Here is an 18,775-nt window from a genome sequence, read left to right as displayed (position 1 = left end):
AGTGCGCGTGACGTCATCGCGCCGTGACGTACGGTCAACGTTATGGTACTGGGTTGTACAGGTGACGTCACGGCGCTGGGTAGTACGGTGAGTTCATTGCGCCGGTTTGCACGGGTGACATCATTGGGCCGAGTTGTAGTGATGACATCGATGCTGCACGCCACTCCCGCAAAATTGCGTCAGGACGACGTCCACCAAGCAATGTAGTGCTTGACGTCCACCAAGCAATGTAGTGCTTGACGTCATGTGGACAGGGAAGTAGCAGCGCCACCTTTGCCGAGGGGAAATACAATACAGGTAGTCCCCGACTTACGACGGTCCGACTTACGACATTTCGATCTTACTATGGCGATAGCGATGTGACAAAATTGTAAAATATTTTAATTTCGCGCGGCAGGCAAACGCAGCAGCGTACGCGGTAGGATACTGTAACTTTATCATCGCCATCCTCCTCTTCCGACAACTAAGTTAATGTAGCCATCAACAACCTAAACATCAATTCTAGATTTAAAGCTTTCGTGACTGCAAGGATCCATACTCTTTGGTTCTATTGATGAAGGCCGCTTGTGTTGTGGCCGAAACGTCGTGATTTTTGTTATTTTATATTTTTTTACCTACGTGACTTTACACAATAGAACCAAAGAGAACCTAAACATCGTTCAAGTATGCAGACGACGGACAGAATCTTGGTGAGTACGGTAGAGTATGATACGTTACGATACGTTCAATGCATGTGTGATACATAGCTTTAGCGATTTCATGTTAGGGTTACCACGATACGATACATACGTTCAATGCGTGTTAAAAGTTCTTAAAGCAGATAGGATTGTTTCCTGAAAAAAACTTTCTATGAATTGCAGTTCATATAGGTAGGCTAAGAATTTACCTTGTTTTTTACTTTAAATTTCACTGTGCAATACAGTATTGTAATTAACAAATACATACAGTACATAGTTTATACAGTACGGTACTGTACATTGCTCTGTTTTGCTAAATGATCACACCATTCTTTAAGACTCCTGGGTAGGCTAGGCCATCTTCGACTTACGATATTTTCGACTTACGATGGAGTAGTCGTAACGCATCTCAATCGTAAGTCGGGGACTACCTGTACTGAGCCCTTGTACGGCAAATGCACAATCACATTCTTCAATAGTCTCCGATACCGTGTGGCTAAACGTAAATGTTTTTTTCTTGACAGTGAACATGTGACAGTCCTCGACAGGTCGTAAAACGAGAGGTGTGGCAGTGGGTATTGGGTTATGTTGGCATCACGCCCACTGCACCAGCCAATCAGCTGCCAAGAAGTGAGCCCCATGCAACATGGCCGCCGTGAAGTCACCCATGCAACATGGCCGCCGTGAAGTCACCCTCATGCAATATGGCAGCCGTGAAGTCACCCCCATGCAACATGGCCGCTGTGACGTATCAACATGGGTTATATCGCGTAAATATAAATGCGTCGTTGAACCCGCCACCACCCGACTTGCTGTTGCTAGTACAGCACACCGGTGTGTTGGAGAGCAGTTCCATTTATTTCCATTTATTTGGTATAGCCCTGTGAGCCATTCGGCTCTTGAATCGAGTGCAACCGCAACAAACACAAAACAAAAAACATGAACAAGAAAACATCTTAAAGTGACTATGTGTGACTGTGCAAACAGAAAATCCAGGAAAAAAACATCAAAATATTCCTGAAATAGCACCGTACACCAACGCTGTGTGCAAAAATCCCAGTGAATCCAGACATGCGTTTAGATTATTTAGATGTTTTGCTGATATAAATGTTCACATGATAAGCCACTTCGTTGAGTGATCATTTGTGGCCAGGTCGCTTCAGAAAAATAAGTTAATAGCTCATATTCGAGGTTTTTGGGTTGCTGTTAAACCCACCACCACCCAACACAGCCAATTAGTAAGATTCGTCACGTAAACAAAACATGCCAATTCGTTACTAGTACAGCACCACCGTTGTGTGTGTTGGAGAGTGAACCCACGACAACATTTACAATTCGAGTACCGTGACGTTTCGCCAGTAATTACAACAACCAGCATCATCAGGCGACAGCCAGAGTTGTGGAGAAATCCTCCTCCTGTTTCGGTCTTAAATAGATGGCGTCAAATTTCGATTTAAAGCTTTCGTGACTGCAATGATTCATCTTCTTTGGTTCTTTCGGTAAAGTCACGTAGAATGAGAATAAAATAATAAATTGATAAAATAAAATAACACAATAATATTCTCACGACGTTTCGGCCACAACACAAGCGGCCTTCATCAGGTGAAGGGGGCGAGACTGTCTGGTAGGACAGCGCTGGAGTGAGAGAGCCACGTTCAGATCACGGCTTTTAAGCTGTGTGAGAGGAACAAAGAGCCCTCAAATTTCCGTACGGAAATTATGTTATTTTATTTTATCAATGTATTATTTTATTCTCATTCTAGATGGCGTCACTTCTTAATATCCAACTACGACTTATGTATGTATGTTGAACTTCTTTCGCGCCGTACGTAACCAGCCGAGCTACTCTGGAGATGCGGAGACACCAAACTAAACACAAAAAAACAGTTCTAAAGAAACTCGTTTTCAACCGAGATTTAAAAGTGCGGAGCTCCCAGTGGCTTCCTAAAATCGGAAGGAAGAGCGTTCCAGACGGCCGCAGAAGCGCATCTGAAAGCGGGCGATGTGGTGAGCACCGCCTTTGTTCGGTGGCTCACAGCCACAAGCCGCTGCTGCGTGGGGTGACTGGAGTTCACTTGATGGTTTCTGCTCCTTGACGAGATCAGCAAGGAAATTCACTCTACAGCACTATACAGCACTCTACAGCACTATACAGCACTCTACAGCACTATACAGCACTCTACAGCACTATACAGCACTATACAGCACTCTACAGCACTATACAGCACTCTACAGCACTATACAGCACTATACAGCACTCTACAGCACTATACAGCACTCTACAGCACTATACAGCACTATACAGTACATTTCAATACAGCCATACCCCGTTTACGTCTCCCCCTTTTACGTCGTTTCACAAATACGTCGTCGTCACTTTATTAACACCACTACGGTACTTGATTTGCGTTGCCTCAACCCACACTTACGTCGGTGGCAGCATCATCGTCCGTCCTTTCTTGTCATCCGTCGCCTCTCAGCCTTCGCCTCCACCACCGACCCTCTAAATCTCTTTGATGGACGTCGTTTCGGTATTCATCGTCGCACCTTTCAGGAATGCATCCCCGATGTAAACCGGGGTATTATTTCACTACGCCACCTTCAAGCCTCATTTCGGCTCCACCTCACAAACAGCTATTATAGGGGTCACTAAACTATTAAAAAGTCAACACAAACATCACTTGAACCGCCGCTGTCCATGTTATAACGTACATTGAATAGCAACAAAGAACTATTTCTTGACCTTTTCTTTTCTCTGGAATTCATTTAGTATTTTTTGTCTATTTTTGAAAGCCGAAATAGTGACATATAGCGACCTCTCGAGGCATATAATGTATGCGCTTTCTTGATGGTTGGCAACACTGCCCCCTTGATCTGCACGGCGAGCCAGAGCCATTGCCCTGTGGCGACAAGGGCAGAAACCGCCGTTCATGAATACCAACATGCGGAATTGCGCTGCTAAGCCACAGGCGTTAAGCATTCACGAATAGCAGGCACCATATTTACTACTTGCAATGGTAAGTGGGCTTCGGAAGGACACTTCCCTGGAAGGGATGATGATGATGGCTAGTTGGTTGTTGAGACTGATGATAGTGAAGATGGGAATGCGTGCCCAAGATGAGTTGGGGCATTGAGTTCTGCTCATGTTCTGGAACCACCTTGGATCGTTGTATCATGTGACCGTAAGGAGATGGCATTGCTATGGCTTGGGCAGGCCATCATACAGCAGTGGAGAGATCGTGGATGATGTTGATATGAATTTTTTTTAAAGTATCGATTCCTAGAAATAAATTATGCACTTTCATCTTGATAATCAATAGAAAACAAATGGATGTATCATTGCACCGGTATAACACCCATTGAAATGGTTATCGCATATTTCACTTTTATTGGCCATTGGTACTGTAGAGTCTCTATGGCGTGTACGCCATCTAGGTTCACGAGCAGGTAACTGCATATGTCTTATTTTGATTTAAAGCTTTCGTGACTGCAGGGATTCATATTCTTGGTTCTTTCGGTAAAGTCACGTAGGGAAACAATAAAATAATAAAAATGTAAAACAATAGAATTATCACGACGTTTCGACTGCAACACAAGCAATCATCAGAAAAAAACGCCACTTTTTTCAAATTTTCTTGCTGTGGTTTTCACACCTGATGATGATTGTGTTGCAGTCGAAACGTCGTGAGAATTTTATCGTGTTATATTTCTATTATTTTATTGTTCCCCTTCTACGTGACTTTACCGAAACAACCAAGAATATGCATATGTCTTATACCTCTCTCCGGCACCGGGGGAGGTATGGCAGGGAAGCGGGCCCGAGAGGACATGGTCCCGTTGAAGGGAGAGAGAGGGCACGTGAACGGCACGGGGTAGCAAAGGGACCCGCTTGAGGGACACGTGACGCTGGTACCAGTTCCTTCGGGAGAGATCGAGAAGGCGGCGTGGCTGGAGGCGGAGTGAGGCCACGCTCGACAGGATAAGAGGGATGGAGAGGGAGCGATCGCGGCTGTCTCGAGGAGCGAACTCACCGTGCTACGTTTCTTCGGTCTTCTGTCGTCGGTCTAAGATTGTAATTTCAGGAAGAAGTTACCGTCCTGACCCGGTTACGTAGTGACCCGGTTGGGGTCTAGTTAACCTGTTGTAACGTTAAAGTAGTAGCCCTGTTGGGGCCGTATAATAAATGTGGTGCCTCCAGATTAAAGTGTGTGTCTCTGTGGATCCCACTACATCTGGTACCAGAAGTGCCAATGCTTTCTAGCTCGGTAATAGCTTTAGAGTAGGCAAATGTTTACTAGGCGGAGACAATCCACCAGGGCTTCTTCAGAGGAAGAAGACGAAGAGGGGGTAATCCCCCAGACAGCTCTGGGAGAGGCGGCCCCGGAGATGGAGCACGAGGGAGCTCGGCCCGCGGACCAGCGCCAGGAGCACGACCTCGCCTCGCCACCCGCGTTGGGGAGAGACTGGTGGGCGTGTAACCGGCGCCTCGCCGACTTACTGTCCGCTGCAGTAGTGCTCGTCGCCGAGTTGGAGCTGGGCAAGCCGGGCGAACGAGTTGGTGGGCCGGAGCTGTGGGGAGACGACTCTGCCGCTGCTACGTCCCACGCGTGGGAAACGCGGGAAACAGCTCGCAAGCGTGGCTGCCATTTGGATCGGCGAGCGGGACGGTGTTCCCGCCATAACGAACCTCCCGCCAAAACTACAGTTGACGGTGCCAGCACTGAGGAAGCGCCTGTTAAAGAATTTGCGGCTGCAGGGGGAGATTGGGCGTTCTTCAGCCGGCGTTTCACCGCCACCTGCGACCTGGCAGGGTGGACAGAGTTGGAGGAGGGCACTCCCGACTGTACTGAACGACGATGCCTTGGGAGTGTTTTACTCCATCCCATCGGAGGATTGGGTAACGTTGTTGCAGGCCGTCACACAGATGACAGGAATTTTTTACCCGCCATCTAACATGCGCCATAAGTTTGCTGCGCGGAGGCGGGGGGAGGCCGAGACGCCTCTTGCCTTCCGCAGCGCACTTACGTCACTCGCGCAAGCGGCGTATTCTAAAATGGATAAAGACGGGCTCGACTCATTGGTCCTGGAGCGCATGTTGGGGCTGGCCCAGGATCTGGACATCGTTCTTCTAGCCACAAAAGAAGTTGATTTATCTTCGTTGAAAGTCGCACGATGCCTTCAGGCCCACTTCAATCTAAAACGGCGATCAAAGGCGGCGGCTTGCGCCGGACCCGCCGAAGTGACGTCAGCACCCGAGGATGTTGATCCCCCCCAAGCCTTCATGTTGCTCGACAGCAGCAGGTGGAAGACGGACGAGGCAGAGCGAAGAGAAGACCAAGATCGGTGGACGGGAACCTTCTCTCGCTCAGGGACGACCTCCATCATCCGTTACCCATAATATCAGAAATGATTTTTTATAGTTTGCCACCGAAATTTTCTACCCTTTACCCCATTGAGGTCCCATGTTTTGCTGCAAACAGCGGCTCATTGGGGATTATTGGGCAAATATCGGCGACCGTGGGCATTGGTGTTGGTTTCAAAATCATTGGCCGTGCTTTGCGTGTTGGGAACTGATTTTCTGGGGAAAATGCCCCTTAAAATCCTGGTTGACCAGGGGTGCCTTGAGTTGCCATCGGGCCGTCGAATGGCCTTTTTGCCCTCCCCGACTCGGTTGTGTAAGGTGAACGGCACAATCCAGGGACTCGTACTAGAGACTGTTAAAATTTCCCCCGGGGCACAAATGTTGGTACCCTTGCGGATGCGGAAGAAGCTCGATCGGGATACTACTGAGGGAGGAATCCTCTTAACACCGTCAAACAAAGCAGCCCGGGGCCTTGCATTAGTAATAATAATGCAATTTATAACGCGCTCAAATTTGCTGACATAACGGTCGCAGATCAGAGGCACGGAGGCACAGAGCCAAGCTCAAAGTCACTCGAAAGCATGGTTGTAGAGATGAGTTTTTAAGTGTCTCTTGAAGGAGACGATTGAGGTGATGCTGCGAATGTGCAGAGGGATTGCGTTCCAGACTGTTGGGACAGCCACCGAGAAGCGGCGCATCGACATGACCATCCTGGATCTTGGTATCAAGAGGAGGTCGTGAGTCGCACTGTGAAGGCATCTGCCATGTGCTGTGCTGCAAGTCGTCAATAATGAAGAGAGATACGGGGGGTAGGCAGATGTGAAGGCGCGGTGGCAGAGGCAGGTGATCTAGTATGTGACCCGGCTGGCAATGGGTAGCCAGTGGAGGGCAGGGAGTCGAGACGGGGATGAGTGTGGCCAGTGACCACGCGTGATAGATTGTTTTGTAGTCTTTGAAGTTTTTTGAGGTTGCCAGAGGAGGACCGGACTAGGACGGAGTTGCAATAGTCGAGGTGAGACCCAACTATGCAACATGCCAATGTGTTGGCAGTTTCAGTGGAGATGAGAGGATGTAGGTGTCTGAGAGCCTTCAAGTGAAAGTTACATGATTGGTTTGACGGTCGAAGGATAAAGTTGAATCTAGGATGACACCGAAGTAGCTGAAGTGATCGGAGAACCTGATGCTGTGACCGAAGATGTGTATGTGTGTTGGGAGCGCGGATGAGTTGAGACGTTGCCTGGTACCTAACATGATCGCCACTGACTTTGATGGATCAAAGGCAAGGTTGTGTGCGGAGAACTACTGTTACAGGGCAGTGGTGCATTCCGAGAGCCTCTAAAATCCAGACGCATTGGTAGAATTGATGGCGGTGAACAGAATAGTGTCGTCCGCATATGAGTGGTGCTTGACACCGAAGCTTGCGATGAGGCGGCCGATCGGGGAAGTGTAGGCCGTGAACAGCAAGGGACCAAGGACAGAGCCCTGGGGGATGCCACATAACGCTTTTGTTTTGGGAGATGTGGACGAGCCCACCCTGACTGAGGATTGCCGATCAGAAAGGTACGACAGTGTCCACTTGAGTGCTGAGCCACATATACCGAAGTCGGCTTTCAGGAGGGAATTAAGGAGCGAGTGGTTTACGGTGTCAAAGGCTGATGAAATGTCCAGACTTACAAGAGCATCGATGGAGCCGGAGTCAATCATTAAAATGTCATCGAGCACTGGTGAGTGCTGTTCCTGTGGAGTAGTTTTGACGGTAAGCTGACTGGAAGGAGCAGTAGTTTGGGGAGGAGGTTATGTGGGGTTTTAGCTGGGTGAGGGTGAGTCTTTCGAGGACTTTAGAGAGGTTTGAGAAATTAGTTATGGGATGATAGCTAAACGGGTCATCAGGGTCGAGACTTGGTTTCTTTAACAAGGGGGAAACAAGGCCAGATTTGAGGTTGGACGGAAAACACTCCATAGAGAATTAGGCATTTGCGATGTTCCTGATTATAATGGCGAGTTTCGGAGCACATTGCTTGAACAAGCAACCTGGGAGGACGTCGAGTGGAGATTACTTCATGTGAAGTGATTGAATCAAAGAGAAAACGTCTTTTGAAGACACCGGCTTTAACGTGATTAGAAAGGTGTCTGGGTGAGTGCTTACAATTTCAGAAAATGGGAGCAGGATACGATGGTGCGATGTAAGAGAAGACGTGCACGTGTGATGGTGATCAGCTTGTTGGTGAAGTAAGTTTTGAAAGAGGTGGCAAGTTTCAGTGAGGCCAGGGGATCGCTAAGGTGAGGAACCATGTTGCTACCAGGATGTAGAAAATCCTTGAGGGTTTTCCACAGGATGCATGGTTTTCTGGTAGCTATTTTGACGCGTTCTTCAATGTAGGAGGAACGTGAGGCAGGGATACGCTCATTGGTTTTCCTGCAGGCAGCTCTGTAGGCAACTCGATCAGCAGGAAGACCACTGCGGGACGCGATCCTTTCAAGGCGCCTCCTGATTCGCTTAGCAAGGATGACGTCTCTTGAGATTCAAGGCGCCTGATTCGCTTAGCAAGGATGACGTCTCTTGGGATTCAAGGCGCCTCCTGATTCGCTTAGCAAGGATGACGTCTCTTGGGATTCAAGGCGACTCCTGATTCGCTTAGCAAGGATGACGTCTCTTGAGATTCAAGGCGCCTCCTGATTCGCTTAGCAAGGATGGCGTCTCTTGGGATTCAAGGCGCCTCCTGATTCGCTTAGCAAGGATGACGTCTCTTGGGATTCAAGGCGCCTGATTCGCTTAGCAAGGATGACGTCTCTTGGGATTCAAGGCGCCTCCTGATTCGCTTAGCAAGGATGACGTCTCTTGGGATTCAAGGCGCCTCCTGATTCGCTTAGCAAGGATGACGTCTCTTGGGATTCAAGGCGCCTCCTGATTCGCTTAGCAAGGATGACGTCTCTTGGGATTCAAGGCGCCTCCTGATTCGCTTAGCAAGGATGACGTCTCTTGGGATTCAAGGCGCCTGATTCGCTTAGCAAGGATGACGTCTCTCGGGATTCAAGGCGCCTCCTGATTCGCTTAGCAAGGATGACGTCTCTTGAGATTCAAGGCGCCTCCTGATTCGCTTAGCAAGGATGACGTCTCTTGGGATTCAAGGCGCCTCCTGATTCGCTTAGCAAGGATGACGTCTCTTGGGATTCAAGGCGCCTGATTCGCTTAGCAAGGAGACGTATCTTGGGATTCAAGGCGCCTCCTGATTCGCTTAGCAAGGATGACGTCTCTTGGGATTCAAGGCGCCTCCTGATTCGCTTAGCAAGGATGACGTCTCTTGGGATTCAAGGCGCCTGATTCGCTTAGCAAGGATGACGTCTCTTGGGATTCAAGGCGCCTCCTGATTCGCTTAGCAAGGATGACGTCTCTTGAGATTCAAGGCGCCTCCTGATTCGCTTAGCAAGGATGACGTCTCTTGGGATTCAAGGCGCCTCCTGATTCGCTTAGCAAGGATGACGTCTCTTGGGATTCAAGGCGCCTCCTGATTCGCTTAGCAAGGATGACGTCTCTTGGGATTCAAGGCGCCTCCTGATTCGCTTAGCAAGGATGACGTCTCTTGGGATTCAAGGCGCCTGATTCGCTTAGCAAGGAGACGTATCTTGGGATTCAAGGCGCCTCCTGATTCGCTTAGCAAGGATGACGTCTCTTGGGATTCAAGGCGCCTCCTGATTCGCTTAGCAAGGATGACGTCTCTTGGGATTCAAGGCGCCTGATTCGCTTAGCAAGGATGACGTCTCTTGGGATTCAAGGCGCCTCCTGATTCGCTTAGCAAGGATGACGTCTCTTGAGATTCAAGGCGCCTCCTGATTCGCTTAGCAAGGATGACGTCTCTTGGGATTCAAGGCGCCTCCTGATTCGCTTAGCAAGGATGACGTCTCTTGGGATTCAAGGCGCCTCCTGATTCGCTTAGCAAGGATGACGTCTCTTGGGATTCAAGGCGCCTCCTGATTCGCTTAGCAAGGATGACGTCTCTTGAGAGTCAAGGCGCCTCCCGATTCGCTTAGCAAGGATGACGTCTCTTGAGAGCCAGCGAGTGTCGTGGGAAGGCTGCCACGTGGTTCGTGGTTTTAATGGTGCCAGCTTGTCCAGCGCCGCCCTCAGTTCAGCTTCTAGGTGAAGAGTGCAAACAGTTGGGTCGGATGATGGGGATAACATTGAAGGCGAATTTACGAGGAGGTGCTGTAGAGTGGTAAACTTGATGCCCTTGAAATTACGGGAGTGGTGGTGATTTTGATGGTGATTGGCTAGGGAATTTGAAGGGAAAATAGTATGAGGTGGTGGTCGGAGTAACCAGTTTGGAAAATTCCCAGTGCAGAGATGCGACGATCCAGGTCAGGTTCCAGAACCAGGTCGAGCATACTCTCAACTTTTGTTGAGGAAGCTCTGGTGGGGCCTGAGTCGGTGATGACCAGGTTATGGCAGGCCCAAGGTTGACTCGAGGTGGCTATCAATGGATAGGGTATTGCCGGGGCAGTTACAGTCTTCAGTAAGCACGAGCCTGTGAGATGGGTTAGGAATGAGGTAAAGAAATTCGGGAAGCTCGTTTAAGAAGGTAGTGATGCTGCCATCTGCAGGGCGATAGATGGAAATGAGGGAAAAGCACTCGGTGTTAGTGGTGAGGGACACGGACTGGACCTCAAAGGTGGCGGGAGCCATCGGTAGATAGAGCTCTTTAATTTTGAAGTGTGCATTATAGACGACCGCTAAGCCACCACCCTGCTAGTTAGTCACGCCAGGTTTATGAATAACCTTGTATCCCGAGGACGCGAGTTCCAAAGAAATGGCTAGCGGGGAGTTCTGGCCTGCACCAGGTCTCGGTAATAAGCAAAAGGTCTGTGGTGGTCCGAGATGGTATCGTGAATGAGGGCTGATTTGTTGGTAATGGAGCGTGAGTTGAGTAGGCCGAGGCGGATGGGTAAGGGTGGATGTGAATATCTGAAGAGGCGCGGCGTCGAGAGATCAGAGGAAATAGCCGGTTGAAGGTTGACCTGTGACCAGCGGCCCCTACCGCCTCTGCAACCACGGTGCTGATGCAGTCTCTGACGTTGACCTCGAAGAAGCCCGAGGCCAGACAGCGTCCTGAGGAGCGTGGATTCCAGGTGCAGGTGATGAAGAGATGGTGCATGTCGAAGCCCTATTATATCAGCCCACGCTGTACGGGTAGTGGTGTTGGGGGGGCCAGGATTCGGGTGGACTCCGATCAGCAGCTGTGCTGCCCGGAGCAGCAAGTCCAGGTAGTGGTGTCCAAGATAACGCGCCGTCAACACGCGCTTCCACACACGTGGCGGGTGCGTACACGCCTACGTAAACACTTGTTGAGCACATACGCGGGCGGACAGGACCACGCACGCGGCACGTACAATGGAGCGGCCAGAAGAACACGAGGTCCAGTGGAGTAGCTGACCACGCACTGTGCTCCAGCTCGCAGGTGATGCAGCAGGGTAGACGAACCTCGCCGAGCTCCCATTCACTGGTGGTGCTGGGCAGCAGGCAAACCCACTCTCTCGTGTTCAGCAGTGGACAGTCTGCGTCGCGTTCACACTCGCTGGTGGTGTTGAGCAGTGAACGGAACACGTCGAGCTCCCACTTGCTGGCGATGCTGAGACATGCCAAGCTCCCACTCACTGATAGAGGTGGAAGAGGTGCCTTGTGAGGGCGTTGCTGGCAGGAAACGGACCCAGGGCGGCTGATAAGCCACATCGCATGAACAGTGCAGCCGGCGTCCTCCAGCCTCGTGCTTGAAAGCAGCCGCCCTCGTTCACCCGCACGAGGCGGCAGGTAAGCCGGGCTGTGTAACACTGCAGCTGGCATTTGTCAGCTGTTGCAGCACCGTGGGGCGTGTGCAGTGCGCGCGGTGGCAGGCGGGGTCGGAGGCAGGGTTCTGCCACCGCCGTAAACTCGGGCGCCGCCAAAGTAATAATGAGGAAAATGATAAAAAATAAGAAAGATGTAGTGAAAGATGAAAATAAGAAGAGCAGGGGATAGCGAAGAAGGATGGGTAAGGTACGAGGTTTGGCAATAGATAAACAATGGGAGCCCAAACGATGATCAGGAATGATCAGGAACCTTTTATCCAAATTTTAAATGCTGGGCTTGGCCCCACTGTGATACAGGTGGGCACGGTCTTGGCTAACGCGTCGCCGGCAGGTTGCGACGTAGCAAAGGCTGAGCTTGTCAGAATCGCCGCGGCTGCGGAGCGGGGTGAGGGTTGCGATGAGTCGTGAATGGACGCACTCTGCTCCGAGAGCCCCGACTTGTCCGGGGTACAAAGGTCTGCATTGTGCGCGCTCCTTAGGGAGTTTTCTGATATTTTTAGTAAAACCAAATATGACATTGGCCGCACGTCATTGGTGCCTCACCATATTGACACAGGCAACGCTGCCCCCATTCGTCAGAACCCATATAAGTTAAGCCCGACAGAGAAGGAGCACGTTCGACATTCAGTCGACGAGATGTTGGCTGCAGATATTATTGCTCCATCAAACAGTCCGTGGAGGGCCCCCATTGTCCTTGTCAAAAAACAAGATGGGACTTTGAGATTTTTTTGTGGACTTTAGAAAGCTTAATAAAGTGTCCGTGGCGGATGCGTATCTGCGGATGGATAATTCCCTAGATGCCCTGTCGGGGGCACGGTTCTTCTCAACCCTTGATTTACTTGCCGGGTTTTGGCAGTTGCCTTTGGATGACAGTTCTAAACCATGACGGCGTTTCGAACTCCTCAAGGGTTGTTTGAATTTAACCGCCTCCCCATGGGCCTCCATTCCAGCCCAGCCATGTTCCAGAGACTCATGAAGTTGGTTTTGGCAGGACTCCAATGGGACTCATGTCTAATTTACCTCGACAACATCATTGTGTTTGCATGCACGTTTGAGGAGCACCTAGAATGGTTGTGGGCTGTTTTTATTAAAATGCGGGCAGCGAATCTGAAATTTAAGCTGCAAAATGTCATGTTCTGCAGAGATCGGTTCGATATCTGGGGCACATTGTGAGCGAATCGGGGACAGCGATGGACCCCGACAAAACGGCATGCGTACGTACATAGCCGACCCCCAAGTCGGTGGGTGAGGTGCTAAGTTTTGTTGGGTTTGCCTCCTATTACTGTCGGTTCGTGCCAGGCTTCGCGGCGATCGCGAAACCTCTACACATTCTCACGACTAAAGGTCAGAAATTCCGATGGGGGAAGGAGGCGGAGGCGGCGTTTGTCGCGCTGTGGGAGGGTCTGGTCGAGGCACCTCCTCTCCGATACCCTGATTTCTCCTTGCCTTTTATCCTGGACACGGACGCCAGTGACACTGGAATTGGTGCCGTGTTGTCCCAGGTCGTGAATGGGGTGGAAATAGTTGTGGCATATGGGAGTCGGGCGTTATCCCCTGCGGAACAGCGATACTGAGTGACGCGATGAGAATTGTTGGCCATCGTATATTTCACTCAGCAGTACCGTCCGTACCTCTACATGAGGGAGTTTGAGGCTCATACGGATCACGCGGCTCTCCAGTATGCTTTACGGGTCGAACAACCATCCGGGTAGCTCTCGCGGTGGCTAGAGGTCCTCCAGGACTATGGATTCAAGGTCTCCTATAGGAAAGGTGTTCGCCACGGCAACGCGGACGCACTCTCGAGACTGTTGCCGCGGAACCAGTGTGCGTTTCTCACGGGTGCGGGACGATAGAAAATCATGGGAACAGGGTTGCCTAATGCTATGGTGGCATTACCGAACGTTCCACCTCTGGACACGGTCGAAACGTGTAACAAAACAATTGGCCTCACGCATGCTGAATGGGGGTGCCTCCAAGTGGAGGATGCCTCCCTGTTAAAACTGCGGCGCCGTGTCGGGAATGCAGAGGGTGGAAAGAACAGACGAGGGTTGTCTCCGGTGATCCTTAAAGGGGGCCTACTGATGAGATGGGACGGAGAATTACATTGATATAACATTGTTGTGCCCACCGTTCTGCACGGTAAAGTTATATGGGAGGAGCACGAACGTTTGATGCACCGCAAAACATTGGCGACTCTCAAACTTCACTCTTTCTGGCCCGGAATGGCAGAGGACGTCTATAATGTACTTCAAGGATGCACGGAATGCGCTCGCCGAAAAGCCCCTCGAGAATGGATCGCCCACCTCTAAAATCCATTTGTGTATCCCGGGTTAACGAACTCGTCGCGCTCGATGTCCTCGGTCTGTTTCCCACCACCCCATGGGGGAATAAATTCTTATTGGTGGGGGTAGAGTACCTCTGACGTTGGCCGATGGCCTGGCCGCTGCCAAACCAGTTGGGTATGTCTTGGACAAAGGAGCCCCGGAACATCTCCTTACTGACCAGGGCAAAAAAAAATTGTCGAAGCTGTTAAAGGAGGTATGCGATCAATTGGGCACTAAAAAGGTTCGTACTTCGCCTTATCACCCCCAGACAGATGGAATTGTGGAAGAGTTACACAGAACCCTGACTTCTATGTTGTGCAAACGGGTCAATGAAGCCCAGTTTGACTGGGACTTACATGTTCCGAGCGTGCTCGCTGCCTATAGATCGGCCCCTCACGATTCTACCGGGTTCTCTCCGTTCCTTATGTATGGAAGGGAGCAGGACCCCCCAATTGATGTTCAGCTGAATCCAGAGCCAAATTATAAAAAGATGCCTAGCCCCATGCGCCTTACCCTACAGAGGTTGTCAGAAGTTAGGGAAACTTACCGGGGGAATTCGGCCTTGCGGCAGGCTGCCAACGTACGGCTTGTGGGGCCCCGCCAATCTACAACTAAATGGACAGCGGGGGATAGAGCTTGGCTTCACTGCCCCCATGTCCCGATGGGTACATCCCCGAAATTGCATAAACCATGGCAGGGCCCGGTTGAAGTGGTGGAGGTAAAGAGTCCACAGAGCATGTGGATTCAGTGCGGTTGCAGGCGCTGGTTTGTGTACCCATCGCGATTGAAATGTTTTTTTTTTCCATCTACCGTGATTCCTCCATCTGCACTTCCCAATGGCCGGGTGTCTGGTCAGTCTGATGAGCTGGTGCGTGCGTCGGCTGAGGTCGTGCCTCAGGAGGGTTTTATTGTTCCGCCCACAGGATCCAAGCGCCTGACACCCTCAACGTCACCGGTCGCGTCGACCCAGGGTGGACTAGGGAGTATGGAGCTGCCATCGCCAACCCCTCCTCCACGCCCATTAGGCCATCTTCAAGCTGTCCCTGGGGCCTCCAGGGAGCCCACACCGAATTCGCCTGAAGGCCCGGCAACAAGGACCCGTTCAAAGACTGTCCACTTTAAATGACCCTCCTCCAGCGTTATTTATTTTTACTGTGCGAATGAATGTCTCTGTTCCACTATTATGCTTTTCATACCACAAACCCTGCATGATGCTCAACTAATTACACTCAATCCCTTAATTATATACAGTATATTTGAAACACAGTTGCTTAAGCACAGGCCCATAGGCCCAACGAGTGAAGTAGCCAGCAACAAACGGCACTATAAAAGAGTATGTAACACGTCTCTTGAAATGAGAAATATTGTAAGAGTGTGGGAAAAGAGACGATGATGGGATAGAATTTCAAAGTGGAGCAGTGCTAGGGACGAAGCGTACATATGCTGGGGTTGATGCTCCCCTCCTCCTCTCCCCCTTCCTCTCTTCCCCGCCGGGCTGCCGCCGATCGAGTGATCGGCCCCCCTGCACCAGCGTCCTCTCTGTGGGACATGGCTAGTGGCTGGCTCCCCACCGCCTCGGGTTATCCCACACACTCCCCACGTAAACCACCACTAATCTTGCGCGTACCCGTACAGGTGTACGCTGCTCACCACGCCTCGCGCTAACAAAAATAGCCGTATAAATAAACCACCACTCACGCTGCGGTGGCTGTGTGCACGCGCGTGCCTGCTCGTGTGGCTCTCTACTGCTCACGCTAAAAATAGCGTGGCAGCCGCGCGGATGCGGGCACAGTCAAGGAGTCACTACGCAGCGCAGCCTCACTCGCACGCAACGGGCACAATGACGATCGTGTAGATGATATTTGCGCGTTAATCCGCCGTGCAGAAACGTGCGGCGAGCGCAAGCAATCGTTTATAATTGAATACACGCCGATCGTCACACGTACGGGCGAGCGCAAACACGCGGGCACAGGTGATCGTATTGATGAGGATAGTCGATGCACTAATCCCCCCATGCAAACACAGTCGATGGCCATATACGCGCGCTAATCCCCAGTGCAAACACAATCACAAGCTCAAGCACGCGGCCACGGATGCGCACACGCTGAATTACACACCCCGTGACCCCCTTAAGGGCTCGTCGCTACGTAATCCCACTGCGTAAAATGCGCTAGGTAAAAGCGCACGCGATCGCACGCACGCGAATATCAACGATCGTTTTCGGGCTGATTACCCGCGCCTTTCACACATGCACGTACTCACACCACCCCTACGCTTTCTGCACACACACAGAAATCACGCGGCGTCATCGCTCTGTGCTAAAGTTTATTACTGTGATGCCTGAAGAAAAGCCCTGCGTGGCCCGGAGCAACACCGTCTAGCGAGCAGCGTCTCACCTATCTCTATCCACACCCTTGCGGGGCCCTCGCTCTATTCCCCACCCCTCGGACGTACTCGCGGTATCCCACGGACGCGATGGGAGTCGGAAAGACGTGGGTCCGGGAAGTCTCTGCCTGCGTCGAGTTGAAGCTGCGCTCGCCAGCGTCTTTCGGACACTCAGCGGCTGGGAGTCCGACTGGGTCGCTGGCTGCTTGGAGGAGGACTCCCAAAACGTTTTTCCTCTTCCCTCCTTTTATCTCTTCCCCAGTCAAAAATCCCAGGCCAAATTGTGTTGCCCTCCCAGCCAATCCGGCACCTACCTGTCGATTTTCAACCGATGCCCCTCCCCTACTCCTCGTGCTCTTGCTCTCCACTGTGCCCTAGTCCATTGTCTGCGCGCTCGCCCTCCCCACCCCCGCCACATCCGGCCTGGCCGGGGTGGCCGTCCAGTGGAGGTTAAGTTTTAGTCGGATCGCTGGGCGTTTTGTTCCTCCCCACGGCCCTATTCCCCTGTGTTCGGTGTGTCCTCACTGCAGTTTGCTCGGTAAGCTCGCCGTGGCCATACAATTTTAAATTAATCCACAGGGCCGCAGTGCAATTCAGCCTGGGGGGGGGGGAGGGGGGGGGAATCGGCCAACCTCCTGGCACTGGGAAGCCGTGGGACATCCCCACAAGGGGGCCCTCGGGTAAAAACCCAGAGTGCCAGGTGACCCCCCCTACGTGGGTGCATGTGTGTGTTTAGAGGGGGTTGCGAGGGGACAGCAGCGCTGGCAGAGTGGCTCCGTTGCTGTGGCACCACACATATAAGAGTTGTCACTTGAATATTTCCTGGCCACACGGCAGCAGGAGAGAGGAGTCTGCTGCGATTTGCCAGGCGTGAGAATTGTGTGTGGTTACGCAAACCCCGATGGTCAGGATGCCGTTTCATCCCCAAGTCCTGTAGAGGATAACCTAGGCGGATCAGAGAGAATGAAAGATCAGAGAAAGTGAAGATTCTGATAAGGAGCCAGAGTGAGGTTGAAAACAGAGCGACAGGGAGTGATGCTGGGAACGCCACAGGTGCGAGTGTGGAACGCAGTTTATTTTCCAGAAGCAATCGGCTTCCTTCTCTGTGGGTATAATGCTTTACTGCCCGTGGACTTGCCAGAACAACAGTAAAGTGTGCATTCTCGTGCTGTTTCTTTTGAATACCAAATCAGAGTCAACGGGACGGCGAGGGAGGGGCATCTGCTCCAGCTTCATGACATCGCGATACAATGCTGCCCAGGACGGCAGCCGTTCAATGGGGGGGGGGGGGGGGGGTGGCTCTAATCTGACCCACACACACACAGTGACCTATCGCGTGTGGTGCAGTGGTGGCACGATTCACCTCCTCTGTGGAGGTGAATCGTGAATGATGATGACAAACCTGTCAACCCCTTATCAGTGCCCTACCTTAATACAGACTGATTCAGACCTTATTGGTCACCCGGTGCCCTTATAAATCTCAACTTTCATCCTACAAAGTCCCATCACACGGGAGAAATACAAACATAAACAACCATATGTTTTCTCCCATATTGAAACGGATACACGTATAGACCTGAAAACTAAATTTCCTTGTGCAAGAATACGGGTAAACCGTATGGTTGACAAGTATGTGATGATGATGCCGGGCAGTGGAAGGATGTTGAACTTCTTTCGCACCGTACATAGCCAACCATGCTAATCGAAGGTGCGCATTGGCAACTGTTGGCAGCTTGTTTGGAATGCGATGGCAGCTGTTGTAATGCGATGGATTTGAATATTCATGGGGGCATAACCGTGATTAGCACACAATGTCTCCGTATCCAATCCTCGGCCACGTTTGGGGCGTCACGACTCCAATCTGTGTGCCCTCGTGGCGGAATTGGCCGATTTTCAATTGAAACGGTTGCCCATCGATCACAAAGGGGGCACGGATGGCCACCCGAAATGCCTCACGAATCGCACGATTGAAATAGAAGGGAACAAAAAGTTGACGATTGGCAAAATGGTTGGTGAGGGGTACTTGTTAGGGTACAAAATGTACCCGACATCCAGACTTGAATTTCAGGCCAGGAGTCTTGTCGAGGCGGTCCCCGTTTTACGACACTGCACCGTGTTTCTAGAAAACCCGTCGTAAATCGGGCCCTATTTTACCATAGTTGAAACATCACTTGCCGATCTGTTTT

At 51.2% G+C, this 18,775-nt stretch overlaps 1 long non-coding RNA gene across 1 annotated transcript in view; it reads left to right on the top strand.

Moving 5' to 3' along the window:
- Positions 1-210: 210 nt before the first annotated feature.
- Positions 211-18,775, top strand: part of LOC116953017 (uncharacterized) — a 20,033-nt gene continuing 1,468 nt past the window's right edge. Inside the window, exons 1-2 of the long non-coding RNA XR_012947124.1 lie at positions 211-689; positions 15,128-18,775. The exon at positions 15,128-18,775 is cut by the window's right edge and continues 1,468 nt beyond it. This is a non-coding gene — a long non-coding RNA (uncharacterized LOC116953017). The remainder of the gene's footprint in view (positions 690-15,127) is intronic.

This window comes from Petromyzon marinus, chromosome 49 (genome assembly GCF_048934315.1).
Source record: "Petromyzon marinus isolate PM22_M1 ecotype Great Lakes invasive population chromosome 49, UKy_Petmar_22M1.pri1.0, whole genome shotgun sequence".
Lineage (NCBI taxonomy): Eukaryota > Metazoa > Chordata > Hyperoartia > Petromyzontiformes > Petromyzontidae > Petromyzon > Petromyzon marinus.
Note: the sequence above shows the minus strand (reverse complement) of the source record. Positions and strands in the feature narration are given on the sequence as shown.